The 7,500-nt window shown below is 34.2% G+C and overlaps 1 protein-coding gene across 1 annotated transcript in view; it reads right to left on the reverse strand.

The window, feature by feature from the left end:
• Positions 1-7,500, reverse strand: part of LOC122811475 (H-2 class II histocompatibility antigen, E-S beta chain-like) — a 511,045-nt gene that overhangs the window by 416,198 nt on the left and 87,347 nt on the right. The gene's annotated exons all lie outside the window — the stretch shown is intronic.

Genomic DNA, 7,500 nt, shown 5'->3' on the forward strand with positions numbered 1-7,500 from the left:
TTCAAGGGATTGTGGCTCACCCAAGTTTGCTGATGACTCCAAACTGACACTAAAATTCTCCAGCAAGGACTTGACCAAACAAATGCTTGGTATATTAATCATGGGATTACCCTCAACAGCAAAGAAATACAGCATAGTTTATTTCAGTAAATCTAGCATCATTAGTCCTTGCCATATAGATAATATTCCACTTAAATGTGACATAGTCATCAAGGACATGGAGACATATATTGATTGTATATTCTCATTTGACCATTGTGTCTGTGTCTCTATGGTGAATAGAAAGCCTATTAAGGTCATAATCTGTGGGAATTATTGCAATGTATAAGTAAAGGAAATAATTCTATTGTACAAAAGTGGTATATTTAAATGTGGATGATGTGCTTATTGTGATTTTGTAAATGTTATTTATCTATTTATTCGACATTTGTTAACCAGGATTTTGCCAATAGCAATGGCTGCAAATACAGATACAAAAATAGGCAAGAGGGGGTAAAATTTACTGGAGAATACTGGGAAAGGAATAAAGATACTGGGAGGAAATAACCAGACAGGGAAAGGTAATAGAGTCAAATGAGGCCAAGAAGAAGTTTGTACTGAAGGCTAGAGACTGCCTTTCCTGCCAGGGACTGATAATCAGAGTATAGGCAAAGAGAAAGGGATAGGAGAATTTTAAATGAAATAACTGCTCTGATGAGAGTTTTAGTTAAATCTAGAACAGAGATTTCTGTTAAAAAGAAATAATTAGCAGGGCATATAAAATATTGCATGTTAACTATTAGAATCAATAAATAATAGGAGGTTACAAAAATGGGGAAGAGAGACTGGAAAAGCAACTTACAATGGGATGACATGTGTATGGCTCCCAAGTATGCAGTAAAGTCCAGAAGGTTTAGAATCTTATGTTTATACTCCAAACAGACTTCAGAATTTTTCCTGATATAGTTATCAAATGTTGAAGATGTGATGGGAAAGAAAGAGATAACTGGATACATGTGTTTTTGGAAGAGTAATTTGTTGGCAGATTTTAAAAATTGCCTACAGAGTATTCTATCAAAAATGTGGGAGGATCAAATGGTTGCAACAAAGGATATGATTTTTTCAGCTGGGACACAGGCTCTGAATTGCCTACACATATTAAGGCTTTATTATGTTGAATTCTGTTAGCCGCCAAAAAAAGCAATTACTAAAAAATGGAAATTAAAGTCTATACCAGCTGTATTTGAAATATTGAATAGTATGAAACAGATAAAAAAATGGAAGAATGGGTTTTAGAAAATAGAAATAAGTGGAAATTGTGGGAACGATGTATGCAGAATAATGTTCAGGAGAAGGAGTGAGGTTTAAGGTAAGGTATTAATTCAGCTATTTATATAATATTGGACTAATGATAATTATGAAAAAAAGAAAAATATGCAAAATGTATGTAAATGGACAAACGGTTAATATGGTATGTCTACTTTTCTGTTATTAATTTGTGAATGTACAGGAAGTCACAATGGACAGGATTCTTTGAGGCTTTGTAGACTATAAGTCATTTCTCAAGAGTATGTAAGAAACAGAAAAGAGAGATCTGATCTTTGTAACTTAAGGAAGTCATTCTGTTGATTATCTCAGTGTGAAAATGCTGCAGCCTCTAAGTTAGGTCATATGTTTAGGCAGGTACAGACCAAAGGGGACATTATACATTATTATAGGTCTTTTGAGAAAAGGGTAGGGAGGGATGGCAATAACTTCCTTAGATCTAGGGGAAATGCCCTTAGTTTTAGTCTTTCAAGGTAAAAGGGTTTTCTAACAATAGTGGATACTTGATAATCAAAGAATAGCTCATTGTTAATGAATCTGACCAAGTCTGTAATGGCTGAATCAACATTTAAAGGGGTGTCACCTATGTGGTAGTTGTGTGGCTACTCAGTTTTGCCTAAGGTCACAATGCTGCATTTCCTGACATTTAGTTTTTGGCCATCGCCCACACATCACTTATTGGTATGCATTAATCCCTCCTGAAAAATCTGGAAGTTAGATGTGGAGTTAATTACAGCTCTAAGTTTGCAGTCATCTGCAGACTTGGTAAGCCACAGGCTCTTCATGACAGTCTTGAAATCAGATAGGTAAATACCAAGGATGAGTGGTCCTAGAACTCATCTCTGGGACATTGCTGCTAACTACTCTTTCTTAAGAGAGCATGCCTCCCACACAAATAGATTGTTTTCTGTCAGTTATCCAGTTTGCTATCCAGCAGGTAAGATATGGAATTATATTTGCTTGGATTAACTTGCTGATAATGCCATATTGTGGGATGGTATCAAAGGCTTGGATGCACCATGATAAAAATGCCTCATATAAAGGGCAGTTCAAATTACAAGAGCCGGAATGAACATCTGCTGAGGTCTGATGTGGTCAATATTTCAGGAAACATTCTCTCTAAATGAAGCATTTTGTTTAAATCTTTTTTCTTAAAAAAAGAATTGCAATGAAATTTAATACACAGAAAGAATAATTTAATTAGTATTGCATGTAATTAGGCCATAATGTTAAAATTGATGGCAATCAGCATGTAAGTTTGTCTGAAATAAATGCTGAACTGTAGTGTCTTTGTTTCAGTGTTGCCTAGAGAATGAGCAGATTCCAAATGTTAGCTTGTAAGATGAACTTCTTGCTTTAATAAAGAATAGTGAGTTTTGTTAAGCATTGGTATGGCTGTATTCTCCATGAAGATATCACTTTTTATAGCTATATATATAGATAATGATATAGATAGACACTACACACAAAAGCACCACATACACACGTATATACACACGTGTGTGCGCACACACACACACACACACACACACACACACACACACACACACACACACACACACACACACACACACACACACACATGGGTGCAAGTTAACTGAACGAGAAAACACAACTAATCAAATGTTTTCAGTTGCATCCCAACCTACTTAATGTTGAAATGCTCAAAAATGGCTGTGATCACAGTGAAAAATTCTTATAAGTATTAACAGTTAGATAGCCAACAACAAAGTGAAACTGTGTAATGACGCCCAACAGAAAACTAAATACAGCAAATCTAAAACACCAACCAGAACTCCAAACAACAAACATGTTTATTAAGGACACCAAAGCTTTCAGGTTATCACCTTTTTCAATGCATAAACAGAACCAAGCTCTTACTCTTTTAAGTAGTAATCACATGGCACAAATAACCAGTCAATGCTTTGAATACATTCACTATAGTTCATATACCTTTAAAAGATGCATATGCATCAAGAAAATACATAAGTAAAAAATATAAAATTATAAATATAATAGTGCAGCCTTGCAAACTCAATTGTTTCTTTCTCAGTAATGGTTTTATGCTGACAAAAGAGTTCAAACTCAGTTTTCTGTTAGCATTCAATCTGGTAATCCTATTATACTCTGCAATTTTCATTTCAAGTATATTATCATCCCCTCTTATATCAGATATAACCCTCTTTATAAGAGTATGTTGCACATCCATTTCTCCCACGTTTTACAAGGGAGTTGTTAATAATATTCTGTCTAATATCTGACACTTTCCTTCAATTCCTTATAACATTTCATTAAATAAAAACTAGATCAGACATTGCAAACTGCGTGACAGACTATATTCTCAGTATCACATGTAGCAAAGCAAGTAAACGTATTTAGCCTATTACTTACTGGATGGATAAAATTAACATCATTTAAAATATGTTTACAAAAGGAGCAATTATAACAAGGATAGGTGCCCTCCCTTTCAGTAATTACAGTGGCTTCTCCTGGTTATAGGCCTTTATAACACAAATGTTGTTTTAAATGTTTACATTTCTTATTCACCTGGCAATCTTCTCAACTCTGATATTCCTAACCCTATTAGTCTTAGAATTATACCGCATTAAGTACTGTATCTTTTCTGTGAGTTCATCATGGCTTAAAGGAATTCTTTACATTATCTGAAAAATAAAGTCTTCCCATGCCTTGTCTTTGTCTAGTAACACACTCTAATATTTCAGTTAAGAGATGATCTTCATATTCTTTTTCCTCCAACTCTTTCTTCGTTTTCTTAGGTTGTACAGTATAAGTTCTCTTATATGTATATGAGTATATTTGATGTTTAAGGTAGGGAGGGTTTATGCAAAAAACTGTTTTTCATTTATTGTATTGTCAGTTTGTTGGCTAGAGAACTGATGCTGTCGTTTGATGCATAGAGTCCCTGTTAAATAAGCATTGCATGCAACACCATAGTTCTACATATGTTTATATCTGTATATATATATATATATATATATATATATATATATATATATATATATATATAGAGAGAGAGAGAGAGAAAGAGAGATCTACTTCTAAACTCAAAGTTTCAAAACTTCGAACTTCAAATGGACGAGATCAGAAGATCAAAGCTTTGAAACTTCAAAAACGAAATAAAAAAATAAAAACAAATTTCTTTTACACACCCCCTGCTAAATAAATGTACCAACTCTAAGATCGCACTACAGTGAGAAAAATGGTAAATATCCCATTCGTGCTGTATGGTGATCTCCATTCAAAATGCTCAGCGTTTCAAAACTTTGATCTTACGGTCTCAGCATTTTGAATTTCGAAGTTTTGAAATTTTGAGCTTCTGAAAGGGATATATATATATATTCCAAAAAAAAACTGAGAAACTGAAACAGCAGAACAAACCAAACCATCCAAAACCACCATTCCAACTGTTAGAAAAAAACAACCAGGAGTCAGTTTAGCACTTTTGTTCCTTTAATTCCAAAACTTCATCAGAATAAAAAATGAAAACACATACCACCCCAGATATACTCGTTTTGAGTAACATCATCATTCAATTATTCAATTATCAAAAATACTTAGTCATACTAATATAATAAAACATCCTAATTTAAGTGAACTTGCTATAAGACATCTAAATACATTTATATTTAAGCAAACTTTTAATAGAGATAATCTTGTTTAGTCCAGGATAAACGTCAGCATGTAAAAGAATCCGCCATTTAAGTTCTAATACTTCAAAAAAATTATTAAACTGTTTAACAAAACAATCTAAATTTACTTTTTGTAAAACTAAAAAAATAAAATTTGCAGAAAGACATACAACTCACACTGTGTCTATCTAGAGCATTGTTGAAATCTTTGTTTTTTATAGCTCTAAAATATTCACCCATATGGCACCCCAATGTCCTAGTCATCTTACCAATATAAAAGTTGTGGCACGAACAACACACAGTCATATATACTAGACCCACACTTTTGCAGTTAAATTTCCCCTTAGGTTCAAACACAAAATTCAGTTGTCTAAAAGTGTATGTGCTTTCAAGGTAAATATACCTGCACAACTTACATCCCTTACAAGGAGAGGTAGCAAGGGGTCCTTTGACTCTAGAACATCCATCTTGCTTATCATGCTCTAATATATATTTTAGATTAGAAGCTTTTTTTAATGTATAAAAACTGGTCTAGGTCCTACCACTTCACTCAAATCTTTACTTCCTAAAATTACTTTCCAATTACCTTCAATAATTCTTTTCAACTTTTCCCATTCTAAACCTATAGATATAGGGAAGGCTACAACTTTACTACCGTCATCTCCATTTACTTTTTCTTTTGGAGTAAACCCTGATCTAAGAATAGGGGGAAATTTAGTCATCCTCAACTCTATCACTATTTGAAATTTCCTTTAATTTGTCAATAGGGTAACTTCTTTGACAAAACATTTTAATCAACACATTTACTTCTTTCAAAAAAATATTATCTTCACTGATAATACAGCTCAGCCTAATTACTTGACCTCTAAAGATGTTATGCTTCATAAATATGGGGTGAGAACTACTAAAAAGTACATAACTGTTACTAAAAGACTTTTTCCTCTTTCCATAATTTAGTGGCATTTTTTGAAACTAAGGCTTGTGTGAAATATCATAACTAACATACTCTCACAACAACCAAGGAGCAAGTCAGCTTGTAGGTGATACTGAAGGACAGAGATTATTTTGTAAATAGAAAATGTTTTTAGGAAGCACAAACTTGTGGAAAAGGTAATGGAGGGCTTTTCAGAAATATTTTCTATAGAGCAAGTGGCCAATCAGGTACTCTGCCAAGGTTTTACAGCTCTGCAAAAAAGGCTAGGGCTTATTAGAAAATTAGTAAATTTAGAACAGATAGGTTTTGAAAATGAAAATACATTTGTTGGCTGACCTTGACTAACAATAACAATATCACAATGTAATTGTTAAAGAAATTGTTCCTATGTTCAAAAGACTCTCTGAGCTTTCTGCACAACTTTGAACACACACACACACACGCACACACACACCTAGGGCCAATTAAGAGTGTCCAATCCACCTGTAGCATGTCTTTGGGATGTGGGAAGAAACCAGAGCACCTGGAGGAAACCCACGCAACCACAGGGAAGACATGCAGACTCCATACAGGAGACACCCCAGCAGAGAATCAAACTGCAAAACCTCTTGCTGTGAGGTGACAATGCTAATCACTGCACCACTGTGCCACCCAGAACAGTGAGGCAACAAAATACACTGCAAGTTCCAAGCAAAGTGGTATCACAGGCATAAAAGAACATGTGGATGTATTGAGAGAGGGTGTGGATTCTCAAAAAAAGATGTGGAAGATCTGAAAAAGTTATAGAAACAATCTGGGCAGATGGTTAGAAAGTCCAGGTTAAGACAAGCCAAAAAGAAAGTGAGCCTATTTCAGTAGAGGAAAGACAATGCATACATTGTAAAAATAACAAAGTTAATTTGTGCTATAACTTGAAAAACAAAACAGAAGTCAGTCTCAAACCAAAACCAGCATTATGTGCTACAGAGTAATAAGGAACAAATCAGGCTTCAGTGCCAAACTATGAAGAGCACTATTTAAAGACAAAGTACTATAATTTGCAATCTGAAAATAAGCTGTTTATTGCTCAACTTAAGAGACTGAGAATAAAACGGAGAGCTGTACAAATTGCCTTTACTTAAAGTGAATTGGTCAAGGAAATTACTTCCTTAAAGCAAAAGGATGATACTTTTGCCCAGTTCATGCAACAAAAGAAATCTGAAAGTGTAATTAAATAATTGCCACTTCACACTGGAGAACTTGAAAAGAGTACTTGTAAAGAAATGCAGATATAAAAGCAAATTAGTACCTATGGGATGTGAAAAATGTGAAAGGAATGCAAGCTTTGTGCTGCAGAAAGAAATACAGAAGGGGTGAAAAGCAGTCACTGAGTAAATTCAAGAACTGAAGAGTGCACTGAGCAAAATTCATACTGCTTTGATGGGCCTCTAAATACAAAAGCATTCCCTCAAATAAAAGAAATACTTCTTAAACTTCTGTAGGAAAAACAGGTGACTACAACAGAGTACTGCAAAGGTGCTCATTGTCTGAATACCATAAAGACATCTAAGCAAAACTCTGCTGTTATACAACAGATTATTGAGCCTGATGTGATGGCAGAACAAACTGGTG

The sequence above is a fragment of the Protopterus annectens genome, chromosome 9.part0, assembly GCF_019279795.1.
Source record: "Protopterus annectens isolate FY-2018-M chromosome 9.part0, PAN1.0, whole genome shotgun sequence".
Classification (NCBI taxonomy): domain Eukaryota; kingdom Metazoa; phylum Chordata; order Ceratodontiformes; family Protopteridae; genus Protopterus; species Protopterus annectens.